This window comes from Amia ocellicauda, chromosome 20 (assembly GCF_036373705.1).
Source record: "Amia ocellicauda isolate fAmiCal2 chromosome 20, fAmiCal2.hap1, whole genome shotgun sequence".
Classification (NCBI taxonomy): Eukaryota; Metazoa; Chordata; class Actinopteri; order Amiiformes; family Amiidae; genus Amia; species Amia ocellicauda.
Genome location: NC_089869.1, coordinates 442,351 through 454,942, shown reverse-complemented (window position 1 = coordinate 454,942; position 12,592 = coordinate 442,351). Strand labels below are relative to the sequence as shown.

At 45.3% G+C, this 12,592-nt stretch overlaps 4 non-coding genes across 4 annotated transcripts; all 4 read left to right on the top strand.

The window, feature by feature from the left end:
- Positions 1–316: 316 nt before the first annotated feature.
- On the top strand, positions 317–387 carry trnag-gcc (transfer RNA glycine (anticodon GCC)). The gene has a single exon. It is a non-coding gene; the product is annotated as a tRNA-Gly (tRNA).
- Positions 388–5,032: 4,645 nt separating this feature from the next.
- On the top strand, positions 5,033–5,103 carry trnag-gcc (transfer RNA glycine (anticodon GCC)). The gene has a single exon. It is a non-coding gene; the product is annotated as a tRNA-Gly (tRNA).
- Positions 5,104–7,855: 2,752 nt separating this feature from the next.
- trnag-gcc (transfer RNA glycine (anticodon GCC)) lies at positions 7,856–7,926 on the top strand. Its single transcript has one exon. It is a non-coding gene; the product is annotated as a tRNA-Gly (tRNA).
- Positions 7,927–12,437: 4,511 nt separating this feature from the next.
- Positions 12,438–12,508, top strand: trnag-gcc (transfer RNA glycine (anticodon GCC)). Its single transcript has one exon. It is a non-coding gene; the product is annotated as a tRNA-Gly (tRNA).
- The last annotated feature ends 84 nt before the right edge of the window (positions 12,509–12,592 follow it).

Here is a 12,592-nt window from a genome sequence, read left to right as displayed (position 1 = left end):
TTTGTGTCTGTCTCTCTCTCTCTTTCACTCACTCACTCATCTATCTATAATGATTGTTACTTATTCCTTGTTCAACTACTCGAAACCCTTGTCACCTGAGCATTGGTCTTACAGACGTAGAGAACTCACCTGCCACTCGGGAGGCCTTTACTTGATTCGCGGTTAATGGTTTTCCTCGTTCTATATAGTAGAGGATGGCAAATAATTGCAACAACCAGACATTTGTGTCTGTCTCACTCAGTCACTCATCTATCCTATTATCTATAATGATTAGTACTTCTTTCCCATTCAACCACTTAAGATTTTCATAACCTGAGCATTGGTTGTTCAGTGGTAGAATTCTCTCCTGCCACGCGGGAGGCCCGGGTTCGATTCCCGGCCAATGCATTTTCCTCGTTCTGCAAGAAGACAATGATTACATCGTCCCATACGGGCGTTACTGTAACCTGTGACTTAGTAATCCCGAGATCTAAGTCTCATCGGTACTTATTCCTCGTTCATCCACTTGAAACCCTTGTCACCTGAGCATTGGTCCGACAGTGGTAGAGATCTCACCTGCCACTCGGGAGGTTGTTGCTTGATTCGCGGCCAATGGTTTTCCAAATTGTATGTAGAAGAGGATGGCTATTATTGTAACAACCAGACATTTGTGTCTGTCTCTCTCTCTCTTTCACTCACTCACTCATCTATCTATAATGATTGGTACTTCTTTCTACATCATCCCATCCGGATGTTCCTGTTTCCCGCGCCTTAGTAATCCCGAGGTCTTGGTCTGATTGGTACTTATTCATCGTTCAACCATTTCAAACCCTTGTCACCTGACCATTGGTCCGACAGTGGTAGAGATCTCACCTGCCACTCGGGAGGTTGTTGCTTGATTCACGGCCAATGGTTATCCTCGATCTATATAGAAGAGGATGGCTATTATTGTAACAACCAGACATTTGTGTCTTTCTGTCTCTCTCTCTCACTAACTCAGTCATCTATTTATAATGATTGGTACTTCTTTCTACTTCATCCCATCTGGACGTTCCTGATACCCGCGCCTTAGTAATCCTGAGGTCTGGGTCTGATTGGTACTTTTTCCTCCTTCTGCATAGACGACGATGACTGCATCGTGCCATCCAGAGGTTCGTCTGTGCCTCATTGGCTCGTGTTGGCTGCATCATTCATGTTTAATGGGTTAAAGTTCTGATTGGTACTTATTCCTCCTTCAGCCGGTTCAAACACTTATCACCTGAGAATTGGTCCTACAGTGGTAGAGATCTCACCTGCAACTCGGGAGGTGTCTGCTTGATTCGCGGACAATTTTTTTCTCCGTTCTATATAGAAGAGGTTAGCTATTATTGTAACAACCAGACATTTGTCTCTCTCTCTCTGTCACTCACTCACTCATCTATCTATAATGATTGTTACTTATTCCTTGTTCAACTACTCGAAACCCTTGTCACCTGAGCATTGGTCCTACAGACGTAGAGGCCTCACCTGCCACTCGGGAGGCCTTTGCTTGATTCGCGGCCAATGGTTTTCCTCGTTCTATATAGTAGAGGATGGCAAATCATTGCAACAACCAGACATTTGTGTCTGTCTCTCTATCTCTCTCACTTACTCTTTCATCTATTTATAATGATTGGTACTTCTTTCTACTTCGTCCCATCTGGACGTTCCTGATACCCGCGCCTTTGTAATCCTGAGGTCTGGGTCTGATTGGTACTTTTTCCTCCTTCTGCATAGACGATGATGACTGCATCGTGCCATCCAGAGGTTCGTCTGTGCCTCATTGGCTCGTGTTGGCTGCATCATTCATGTTTTATGGGTTAAAGTTCTGATTGGTACTTATTCCTCCTTCACCCGGTTCAAACACCTATCACCTGAGAATTGGTCCTACAGTGGTAGAGATCTCACCTGCCACTCGGAGGTGTCTGCTTGATTCGTGGCCAATTTTTTTCTCCGTTCTATATAGAAGAGGATGGGAATTATTGTAACAACCAGACATTTGTGTCTGTCTCTCTCTCTCTCTTTCACTCACTCACTCATCTATCTATAATGATTGGTACTTCCTTCTACATCATCCCATCCGGACGTTACTGTAACCCGTGACCTAGTAATCCCGAGATCTAAGTCTCATCGGTACTTATTCCTCTTTCATCCACTTGAAACCCTTGTCACCTGAGCATTTGTGCTACAGTGGTAGAGATCTCACCTGCCACTCGGGAGGTTGTTGCTTGATTCACGGCCAATGGTTATCCTCGATCTATATAGAAGAGGATGGTTAGTATTGTAACAACCAGACATTTGTGTCTTTCTGTCTCTCTCTCTCACTAACTCAGTCATCTATTTATAATGATTGGTACTTCTTTCTACTTCATCCCATCTGGACGTTCCTGATACCCACGCCTTAGTAATCCTGAGGTCTGGGTCTGATTGGTACTTTTTCCTCCTTCTGCATAGACGACGATGACTGCATCGTGCCATCCAGAGGTTCGTCTGTGCCTCATTGGCTCGTGTTGGCTGCATCATTCATGTTTAATGGGTTAAAGTTCTGATTGGTACTTATTCCTCCTTCAGCCGGTTCAAACACTTATCACCTGAGAATTGGTCCTACAGTGGTAGAGATCTCACCTGCAACTCGGGAGGTGTCTGCTTGATTCGCGGACAATTTTTTTCTCCGTTCTATATAGAAGAGGTTAGCTATTATTGTAACAACCAGACATTTGTCTCTCTCTCTCTGTCACTCACTCACTCATCTATCTATAATGATTGTTACTTATTCCTTGTTCAACTACTCGAAACCCTTGTCACCTGAGCATTGGTCCTACAGACGTAGAGGCCTCACCTGCCACTCGGGAGGCCTTTGCTTGATTCGCGGCCAATGGTTTTCCTCGTTCTATATAGTAGAGGATGGCAAATCATTGCAACAACCAGACATTTGTGTCTGTCTCTCTCTCTCTCTCACTTACTCTGTCATCTATTTATAATGATTGGAACTTCTTTCTACTTCGTCCCATCTGGACGTTCCTGATACCCGCGCCTTTGTAATCCTGAGGTCTGGGTCTGATTGGAACTTTTTCCTCCTTCTGCATAAACGATGATGACTGCATCGTGCCATCCAGAGGTTCGTCTGTGCCTCATTGGCTCATGTTGGCTGAATCATTCATGTTTTATGGGTTAAAGTTCTGATTGGTACTTATTCCTCCTTCAGCCGGTTCAAACACCTATCACCTGAGAATTGGTCCTACAGTGGTAGAGATCTCACCTGCCACTAGGAGGTGTCTGCTTGATTCGTGGCCAATTTTTTTCTCCATTCTATATAGAAGAGGATGGGAATTATTGTAACAACCAGACATTTGTGTCTGTCTCTCTCTCTCTCTTTCACTCACTCACTCATCTATCTATAATGATTGGTACTTCTTTCTACATCATCCCATCCGGACGTTACTGTAACCTGTGACTTAGTAATCCCGAGATCTAAGTCTCATCGTTACTTATTCCTCGTTCATCCACTTGAAACCCTTGTCACCTGAGCATTTGTGCTACAGTGGTAGATATCTCACCTTCCACTCGGGAGGTTGTTGCTTGATTCGCGGCCCATGGTTTTCCCCATTCTATTTAGAAGAGGATGGCTATTATTGTAACAACCAGACATTTGTGTCTGTCTCTCTCTCTCACTCACTCATCTATCTATAAAGATTGGTACCTCTTTCTACATCGTCCCATCCGGACGTTCCTGTTTCCAGTGCCTTAGTTATCCCGAGGTCTGGGTATGATTGGAACTCATTCCTCTTTCATCCTCTTGAAACCCTTGTCACCTGAGCATTGGTCCGCCAGTGGTAGCGATCTCACCGGCCACTCGGGATGTTGTTGCTTGATTCGCGGACAATGGTTATCCCCGATCTATATAGAAGAGGATGGCTATTATTGTAACAACCAGACATTTGTGTCTGTCTCTCTCTCTCACTAACTCAGTCATCTATTTATAATGATTGGTACTTCTTTCTACTTCGTCCCATCTGGACGTTCCTGATACCCGCGCCTTAGTAATCCCGAGGTCTAAGTCTGATTGGTACTTATTCATCGTTCAACCATTTGAAACCCTTGTCACCTGACCATTGGTCCGACAGTGGTAGAGATCTCACCTTCCACTCGGGAGGTTGTTGCTTGATTCGCTGCCAATGGTTTTCCCCATTCTATGTAGAAGAGGATGGCTATTACTGTAACAACCAGACATTTGTGTCTGTCTCTCTCTCTCTTTCACTCACTCACTCATCTATCTATAAAGATTGGTACTTCTTTCTACATCATCCCATCCGGACGTTCCTGTTTCCCGCGCCTTAGTAATCCCGAGGTCTTGGTCTGATTGGTACTTATTCCTCGTTCATCCACTTGATACCCTTGTCACCTGAGCATTGGTCCTACAGTGGTAGAGATCTCAGCTGCCACGCAGGAATTCATTGCTCGATTCGCGGCCAATGGTTTTCCCCGTTCTATATAGAACAGGATGGCAAATTATTGCAACAACCAGACATTTGTGTCTGTCTCTCTCTCTCACTCACTCATCTATCTAAAAAGATTGGTACCTCTTTCTACATCGTCCCATCCGGACGTTCCTGTTTCCCGTGCCTTAGTTATCCCGAGGTCTGGGTCTGATTGGTACTTTTTCCTCCTTCTGCATAGACGACGATGACTGCATCGTGCCATCCAGAGGTTCGTCTGTGCCTCATTGGCTCGTGTTGGCTGCATCATTCATGTATTATGGGTTAAAGTTCTGATTGGTACTTATTCCTCCTTCAGCCGGTTCAAACACTTGTCACCTGAGCATTGGTCCTACATTGGTAGAGATCTCACCTGCCACTCGGGAGGTGTCTGCTTGATTCGCGGCCAATGGTTTTCCCCGTTCTATATAGTAGAGGATGGCAAATAATTGCAACAACCAGACATTTGTGTCTGTCTCACTCACTCACTCATCTATCCTATAATCTATAATGATTAGTACTTCTTTCCCATTCAACCACTTAAAATTTTCATAACCTTAGCATTGGTTGTTCAGTGGTAGAATTCTCGCCTGCCACGCGGGAGGCCCGGGTTCGATTCCCGGCCAATGCATTTTCCTCGTTCTGCAAAGAAGACAATGATTACATCGTCCCATACGGGCGTTACTGTAACCCTGACTTAGTAATCCCGAGATCTAAGTCTCATCGGTACTTATTCCTCGTTCATCCACTTGAAACCCTTGTCACCTGAGCATTGGTCCGACAGTGGTAGAGATCTCACCTGCCACTCGGGAGGTTGTTGCTTCATTCGCGGCCAATGGTTTTCCCCATTCTATGTAGAAGAGGATGGCTATTATTGTAACAACCAGACATTTGTGTCTGTCTCTCTCTCTCTTTCACTCACTCACTCATCAATCTATAATGATTGGTACTTCTTTCTACATTCTCCCATCCGGACGTTCCTGTTTCCTGCGCCTTAGTAATCCCGAGGTCATGGTCTGATTGGTACTTATTCATCGTTCAACCATTTCAAACCCTTGTCCCCTGACCATTGGTCCAACAGTGGTAGAGATCTCACCTTCCACTCGGGAGGTTGTTGCTTGATTCGCGGCCAATGGTTTTCCCCATTCTATGTAGAAGAGGATGGCTATTATTGTAACAACCAGACATTTGTGTCTGTCTCTCTCTCTCTCTCACTCACTCATCTATCTGTAAAGATTGGTACCTCTTTCTACATCGTCCCATCCAGACGTTCCTGTTTCCCGTGCCCTAGTTATCCCGAGGTCTGGGTATGATTGGAACTTATTCCTCGTTCATCCACTTGAAACCCTTGTCACCTGAGCATTTGTGCTACAGTGGTAGATATCTCACCTTCCACTCGGGAGGTTGTTGCTTGATTCGCGGCCAATGGTTATCCCCGATCTATATAGAAGAGGATGGCTATTATTGTAACAACCACACATTTGTGTATGTCTCTCTCTCTCACTCACTCATCTATCTATAAAGATTGGTACCTCTTTCTACATCGTCCCATCCGGACGTTCCTGTTTCCCGCGCCTTAGTAATCCCGAGGTCTTGGTCTGATTGGTACTTATTCATCGTTCAACCATTTGAAACCCTTGTGACCTGAGCATTGGTCCTACAGTGGTAGAGATCTCACCTGCCACTCGGAGGTGTCTGCTTGATTCGTGGCCAATTTTTTTCTCCGTTCTATATAGAAGAGGATGGGAATTATTGTAACAACCAGACATTTGTGTCTGTCTCTCTCTCTCTTTCACTCACTCACTCATCTATATATAATGATTGGTACTTCTTTCTACATCATCCCATCCGGACGTTCCTGTTTCCCGCGCCTTAGTTATCCCGAGGTCTTGGTCTGATTGGTACTTATTCATCGTTCAACCATTTGAAACCCTTGTCACCTGACCATTGGTCCAACAGTGGTAGAGATCTCACCTTCCACTTGGGAGGTTGTTGCTTGATTCGCAGCCAATGGTTTTCCCAATTCTATGTAGAAGAGGATGGCTATTATTGTAACAACCAGACATTTGTGCCTTTCTCTCTCTCTCTCACTAACTCAGTCATCTATTAATAATGATTGGTACTTCTTTCTACATCATCCCATCCGGACGTTCCTGTTTCCCGCGCCTTTGTAATCCCGAGGTCTTGGTCTGATTGGTACTTATTCATCTTTCAACCATTTCAAACCCTTGTCACCTGAGCATTGGTCCTACAGACGTAGAGACCTCACCTGCAACTTGGGAGGCCTTTGCTTGATTCGCGGCCAATGGTTTTCCCCGTTCTATATAGAACAGGATGGCAAATAATTGCAACAACCAGACATTTGTGTCTTTCTGTCTCTCTCTCTCACTAACTCAGTCATCTATTTATAATGATTGGTACTTCTTTCTACTTCGTCCCATCTGGACGTTCCTGATACCCGCGCCTTAGTAATCCTGAGGTCTGGGTCTGATTGGTACTTTTTCCTCCTTCTGCATAGACGACGATGACTGCATCGTGACATCCAGAGGTTCGTCTGTGCCTCATTGGCTCGTGTTGGCTGCATCATTCATGTTTTATGGGTTAAAGTTCTGATTGGTACTTATTCCTCCTTCAGCCGGTTCAAACACTTATCACCTGAGAATTGGTCCTACAGTGGTTGAGATCTCACCTGCCACTCGGGAGGTGTCTGCTTGATTCGCGGCCAATTTTTTTCTCCGTTCTATATAGAAGAGGTTAGCTATTATTGTTACAACCAGACATTTGTCTCTCTCTCTCTGTCACTCACTCACTCATCTATCTATAATGATTGGTACTTCTTTCTACATCATCCCATCCGGACGTTCCTGTTTCCCGCGCCTTAGTAATCCCGAGGTCTTGGTCTGATTGGTACTTATTCATCGTTCAACCATTTCAAACCCTTGTCACCTGACCATTGGTCCGACAGTATTAGAAATCTCACCTGCCACTCGGGAGGTTGTTGCTTGATTCGCGGCCAATGGTTATCCTCGATCTATATAGAAGAGGATGGCTATTATTGTAACAACCAGACATTTGTGTCTGTCTCTCTCTCTCTTTCACTCACTCATCTATCTATAATGATTGTTACTTATTCCTTGTTCAACCACTCGAAACCCTTGTCACCTGAGCATTGGTCCTACAGACGTAGAGACCTCACCTGCTACTCGGGAGGCCTTTGCTTGATTCGCGGCCAATGGTTTTCCCCGTTCTATATAGTAGAGGATGGCAAATAATTGCAACAACCAGACATTTGTGTCTGTCTCACTCACTCACTCATCTATCCAATTATCTTTAATGATTGGTACTTCTTTCACATTCAACCACTTTAGATTTTCATAACCTGAGCATTGGTTGTTCAGTTGTAGAATTCTCGCCTGCCACGCGGGAGACCCGGGTTTGATTCCCGGCCAATGCATTTTCCTCATTCTGCAAAGAAGACAATGATTACATCGTCCCATCCGGACGATACTGTAACCCGTGACTTAGTAATCCCGAGATCTAAGTCTCATCGGTACTTATTCCTCTTTCATCCACTTGAAACCCTTGTCACCTGAGCATTTGTGCTACAGTGGTAGAGATCTCACCATCCACTCGGGAGGTTGTTGCTTGATTCGCGGCCAATGGTTATCCTCGATCTATACAGAAGAGGATGGCTATTATTGTAACAACCAGACATTTGTGTCTGTCTCTCTCTCTCTCTCACTCACTCATCTATCTGTAAAGATTGGTACCTCTTTCTACATCGTCCCATCCAGACGTTCCTGTTTCCCGTGCCCTAGTTATCCCGAGGTCTGGGTATGATTGGAACTTATTCCTCTTTCAACCATTTGAAACCCATGTCACCTGAGCATTGGTCCCACAGTGGTAGAGATCTCAGCTGCCACTCGGGAATTCATTGCTTGATTCGCGGCCAATGGTTTTCCCCGTTCTATATAGAACAGGATGGCAAATAATTGCAACAACCAGACATTTGTGTCTGTCTCTCTCTCTCACTCACTCATCTATCTATAAAGATTGGTACCTCTTTCTACATCATCCCATACGTACGTTCCTGTTTCCCGCGCCTTAGTAATCCCGAGGTCTTGGTCTGATTGGTACTTATTCATCGTTCAACCATTTCAAACCCTTGTCACCTGACCATTGGTCCGACAGTGGTAGAGATCTCACCTTCCACTAGGGAGGTTGTTGCTTGATTCGCGGCCAATGGTTTTCCCCATTCTATGTAGAAGAGGATGGCTATTATTGTAACAACCAGACATTTGTGTCTGTCCCTCTCTCTCACTCACTCATCTATCTATAGAGATTGGTACCTCTTTCTACATCGTCCCATCCGGACGTTCCTGTTTCCAGTGCCTTAGTTATCCCGAGGTCTAAGTCTGATTGGTACTTATTCATCGTTCAACCATTTGAAACCCTTGTCACCTGACCATTGGTCCGACAGTGGTAGAGATCTCACCTTCCACTAGGGAGGTTGTTGCTTGATTCGCGGCCAATGGTTTTCCCTATTCTATGTAGAAGAGGATGGCTATTATTGTAACAACCAGACATTTGTGTCTGTCTCTCTCTCTCACTCACTCATCTATCTATAGAGATTGGTACCTCTTTCTACATCGTCCCATCCGGACGTTCCTGTTTCCCGTGCCTTAGTTATCCCGAGGTCTAAGTCTGATTGGTACTTATTCATCGTTCAACCATTTGAAACCCTTGTCACCTGAGCATTGGTCCTACAGTGGTAGAGAACTCAGCTGCCACGCAGGAATTCATTGCTCGATTCGCGGCCAATGGTTTTCCCCGTTCTATATAGAACAGGATGGCAAATAATTGCAACAACCAGACATTTGTGTCTGTCTCTCTCTCTCACTCACTCATCTATCTGTAAAGATTGGTACCTCTTTCTACATCGTCTCATCCGGACGTTCCTGTTTCCCGTGCCTTAGTTATCCCGAGGTCTGGGTCTGATTGGTACTGTTTCCTCCTTCTGCATAGACGACGATGACTGCATCGTGCCATCCAAAGGTTCGTCTGTGCCTCATTGGCTCGTGTTGGCTGCATCATTCATGTTTTATGGGTTAAAGTTCTGATTGGTACTTATTCCTCCTTCAGCCGGTTCAAACACTTGTCACCTGAGCATTGGTCCTACAGTGGTAGAGATCTCACCTGCCACTCGGGAGGTGTCTGCTTGATTCGCGGCCAATGGTTTTCCCCGTTCTATATAGAAGAGGATGGCTATGATTGTAACAACCAGACATTTGTGTCTGTCTCTCTCTCTCACTAACTCAGTCATCTATTTATAATGATTGGTACTTCTTTCTACTTCGTCCCATCTGGACGTTCCTGATACCCGCGCCTTAGTCATCCTGAGGTCTAAGTCTGATTGGTACTTATTCATCGTTCAACCATTTGAAACCCTTGTCACCTGACCATTGGTCCGACAGTGGTAGAGATCTCACCTTCCACTAGGGAGGTTGTTGCTTGATTCGCGGCCAATGGTTTTCCCCATTCTATGTAGAAGAGGATGGCTATTACTGTAACAACCAGACATTTGTGTCTGTCCCTCTCTCTCACTCACTCATCTATCTATAGAGATTGGTACCTCTTTCTACATCGTCCCATCCGGACGTTCCTGTTTCCCGTGCCTTAGTTATCCCGAGGTCTAAGTCTGATTGGTACTTATTCATCGTTCAACCATTTGAAACCCTTGTCACCTGACCATTGGTCCGACAATGGTAGAGATCTCACCTTCCACTCGGGAGGTTGTTGCTTGATTCGCGGCCAATGGTTTTCCCCATTCTATGTAGAAGAGGATGGCTATTATTGTAACAACCAGACATTTGTGTCTGTCTCTCTCTCTCTTTCACTCACTCACTCATCTATCTATAATGATTGGTACTTCTTTCTACATCATCCCATCCGGACGTTCCTGTTTCCCGAGCCTTAGTAATCCCGAGGTCCAAGTCTGATTGGTACTTATTCCTCGTTCATCCACTTGATACCCTTGTCACCTGAGCATTGGTCCTACAGTGGTTGAGATCTCAGCTGCCACGCAGGAATTCATTGCTCGATTCGCGGCCAATGGTTTTCCCCGTTCTATATTGAACAGGATGGCAAATTATTGCAACAACCAGACATTTGTGTCTATCTCTCTCTCTCACTCACTCATCTATCTATAAAGATTGGTACCTCTTTCTACATCGTCCCATCCGGACGTTCCTGTTTCCCGTGCCTTAGTTATCCCGAGGTCTGGGTCTGATTGGTACTGTTTCCTCCTTCTGCATAGACGACGATGACTGCATCGTGCCATCCAGAGGTTCGTCTGTGCCTCATTGGCTCGTGTTGGCTGCATCATTCATGTTTTATGGGTTAAAGTTCTGATTGGTACTTATTCCTCCTTCAGCCGGTTCAAACACTTGTCACCTGAGCATTGGTCCTACAGTGGTAGAGATCTCACCTGCCACTCGGGAGGTGTCTGCTTGATTCGCGGCCAATGGTTTTCCCCGTTCTATATAGAAGAGGATGGCTATTATTGTAACAACCAGACATTTGTGTCTGTCTCTCTCTCTCACTAACTCAGTCATCTATTTATAATGATTGGTACTTCTTTCTACTTCGTCCCATCTGGACGATCCTGATACCCGCGCCTTAGTCATCCTGAGGTCTAAGTCTGATTGGTACTTATTCATCGTTCAACCATTTGAAACCCTTGTCACCTGACCATTGGTCCGACAGTGGTAGAGATCTCGACTTCCACTAGGGAGGTTGTTGCTTGATTCGCGGCCAATGGTTTTCCCCATTCTATGTAGAAGAGGATGGCTATGATTGTAACAACCAGACATTTGTGTCTGTCTCTCTCTCTCACTCACTCATCTATCTATAGAGATTGGTACCTCTTTCTACATCGTCCCATCCGGACGTTCCTGTTTCCTGTGCCTTAGTTATCCCGAGGTCTAAGTCTGATTGGTACTTATTCATCGTTCAACCATTTGAAACCCTTGTCACCTGACCATTGGTCCGACAGTGGTAGAGATCTCACCTTCCACTCGGGAGGTTGTTGCTTGATTCGCGGCCAATGGTTTTCCCCATTCTATGTAGAAGAGGATGGCTATTATTGTAACAACCAGACATTTGAGTCTGTCTCTCTCTCTCTTTCACTCACTCACTCATCTATCTATAATGTTTGGTATTTCTTTCTACATCATCCCATCCGGACGTTCCTGTTTCCCGCGCCTTAGTAATCCCGAGGTCCAAGTCTGATTGGTACTTATTCCTCGTTCATCCACTTGATACCCTTGTCACCTGAGCATTGGTCCTACAGTGGTAGAGATCTCAGCTGCCACGCAGGAATTCATTGCTCGATTCGCGGCCAATGGTTTTCCCCGTTCTATATAGAACAGGATGGCAAATAATTGCAACAACCAGACATTTGTGTCTGTCTCTCTCTCTCACTCACTCATCTATCTATAAAGATTGGTACCTCTTTCTACATCGTCCCATCCGGACGTTCCTGTTTCCCGTGCCTTAGTTATCCCGAGGTCTGGGTCTGATTGGTACTGTTTCCTCCTTCTGCATAGACGACGATGACTGCATCGTGCCATCCAGAGGTTCGTCTGTGCCTCATTGGCTCGTGTTGGCTGCATCATTCATGTTTTATGGGTTAAAGTTCTGATTGGTACTTGTTCCTCCTTCAGCCGGTTCAAACACTTGTCACCTGAGCATTGGTCCTACAGTGGTAGAGATCTCACCTGCCACTCGGGAGGTGTCTGCTTGATTCGCGGCCAATGGTTTTCCCCGTTCTATATAGTAGAGGATGGCAAATAATTGCAACAACCAGACATTTGTGTCTGTCTCACTCACTCACTCATCTATCCAATTATCTTTAATGATTAGTACTTCTTTCCCATTCAACCACTTAAGATTTTCATAACCTGAGCATTGGTTGTTCAGTGGTAGAATTCTCGCCTGCCACGCGGGAGGCCCGGGTTCGATTCCCGGCCAATGCATTTTCCTCGTTCTGCAAAGAAGACAATGATTACATCGTCCCATCCGGACGTTACTGTAACCCGTGTCTTAGTAATCCCGAGATC